The sequence below is a fragment of the Halyomorpha halys genome, unplaced genomic scaffold (genome assembly GCF_000696795.3).
Source record: "Halyomorpha halys isolate HHAL.00 unplaced genomic scaffold, Hhal_1.1 Scaffold1475.1, whole genome shotgun sequence".
Lineage (NCBI taxonomy): Eukaryota > Metazoa > Arthropoda > Insecta > Hemiptera > Pentatomidae > Halyomorpha > Halyomorpha halys.
Genome location: NW_027113619.1, coordinates 60,941 through 63,542, shown reverse-complemented (window position 1 = coordinate 63,542; position 2,602 = coordinate 60,941).

The following is a 2,602-nucleotide window of genomic DNA, read 5'->3' as shown; positions in this document are numbered from 1 at the left end:
TGTTTTATCGAGAGGGGGAATTTTTGCCCACCACAGGGAAAACCGAACACCGGATCCATCTAAAGTCGGAAGCCCCAGTCTATGTAAAAGACAGACGGTAACCCCAGGCCATGAGGATTGTTATTAGAGAACAATTAGACGAACTTCTCCGACAAGGCATAATACGACAGAGTAATTCCCCGTTTTATAGTCCATTATGGGTAGTGGAGAAGAAGCAGGGTGAGGGGAGTGGGGCCGCGAAACAATACAGAGTCGTAGTGGACTATCGGAAGTTAAATGAGGCAACGAAGGATGAGCGGTACCCGCTGCCACGAGTCGAGGATATACTGGACCGACTATCGGGAGCGACTATTTTTAGTACCATAGACCTTAAAAGCGGTTACCATCAGGTCAAGATGGCAGAAGCAGATATACCAAAGACGGCATTTTCTTGGGAGCAATGCCTTTCGGGTTGAAGGGAGCTCCGTTAACTTTCCAACGTCTCATGGATGAACTACAGAGGGGCCTAGGGGAGGAATTTTCGCAGGTATACATGGACGACCTGATTGTCTTCAGTAAGAACAAGCGGGAGCATACCGAACACATGACACGGGTTTTTGACAGGGTCCGAAGATTCGGTCTCAAGCTGTCGCGGGAAAAATCTAAATTCGGACTCAATGAAATTCGGTTCTTAGGACAAGTGGTATCGGAAAAGGGGGTACAGCCGGATCAGGAACGTGTGAAAGCTATCCAAGACGCGCCTTTACCGAGGAACGCCCGCGGAGTGAGGAGATTCTTGGGTATGATTAACTATTACCGCAAGTTCATCCCGCGGATTGCGGAGATCACTCATCCACTTAGTGAAATTCTAAAAAAAGGGAAACGATTCTGTCTAGGTCCGGAACAGGTCGCGAGTATCGATGAATGCCGGAAAATTCTAACGACGCGGCCTTTGTTGGCCTTCCCTGATTTCCATAGATTATTCAAAGTAACTACAGACGCTAGCGGGTTTGCTATTGGGGCCGTTCTATCTCAGTATTTTGAAGAGCGGGAAAAACCCATTGCATACGCTGGAAGAAAATTAAATTCAGCTGAACAACGATACAGCGCGATTGAACGCGAACTTTTGGCAGTGGTGTGGGCCGTGGAATATTTTCGGCCATACGTTTACGGCAGAAAATTCGAATTACTAACAGATCATAAACCCCTCTTACACCTCGGATCATTGAAGGAATCCTCAGCACGAGTATCGCGGTGGAAAGAAAGGTTCGCGGCATATAACTTCCACATCGTGCATAAGAAAGGCGTCGACAATGTAGTGGCCGATTGGTTATCGCCAGATCTAGTAGTGAACGCGATTGAGGACGACGAAGCCCCCGTCGAACCGTTCGGGCTAAGGTATCTACGCGAGGGGGCGGAGAGCGAATCGGTTCAGAGTGAATCGGATGGGAATGCAACACCAACAGACAGACCCGCAGAAATGGCGAAAATTGATGAGATAATCAACGATAAAAAGTTACAAATCGTTATAAATCGAAACAGGCCACCGGAACAGAAATAAGGGCGAGTGTTTACGAAGGCCTATCGACTATATTGATTCGCGCCCCTGCTACATTAGAGGAAAATAAGCTGGAGCGTATATTCACGGAATTCGCGAGACCCGGCCGTAGCTGCCACGTGTACGTAGGAAATAAAGTTATAGCGGACAAACTCAAAAGACTGTGGAGACAGGAGCGCGTAGGTGTGGGTTATTCTTTAACTAGATGTCTACAGGAGGTAGAGACAATCGCCGACCCAGAGGCGCAACAAAAACTCGTCGCTGACCACCACGCAGGCAAAACAAATCATAGGGGTATAGAGGAAACCTTGCGCGCTTTGAAGCGACTTTACTATTGGAAATCTATGAGGCGCACTGTGGGTGACTGTATCGCGGCGTGCGTGATATGTCAACAGGCCAAGTACGATCGCCGACCACCGGTAGCCGAACAAGTAACCACACCCACCACACTCGAACCTTTACAATCGGTCCAAGTGGACATCTACTCTAACGAAAAACAGTCGTGGGTAACAGCGGTGGATCCATAAAATCGCAATGGCCTATCCTATCGAAGCAAAGACCCCCGGGGCGGTGTGGGAGGGAATTCTCCAATGGTGTGCAACATACGGGGTACCGGACGAAATCATATCAGATTGCGGTAGGGAATTTGATAACTCCCTAATTCGCAGTGAGAGCAAGATGTTGGGCATTACCTGGCGACGCAACACTCCCCATCACATCAAGGGCAGGGGGGCGGTTGAACGACTGTACAACACGCTAGGTTAACATCTTCGGTTGCTCAAGTTAGGCCGGAATCTCGATCCATACGAACCCATGCCGCGCGCGGTTATAGCGTATAACAATACAATCCATGCGGCCACGGGGTTATCACCTGTAGAGATAGTGTTCGGACAGAGGCGTCGCGATAGAGGAGACCTTATTACAACTAACATAATCATCTCAGAGTGAAACTTCATCAAAAAAATGTGCAGCGCCAAGAGACATGGGCGAAAGTACGGGAAAGATTGATACGTGAAAAACAACTTCGAGTTATGAAAGCAAATGACCGCCCCACAGTCTGTAAAA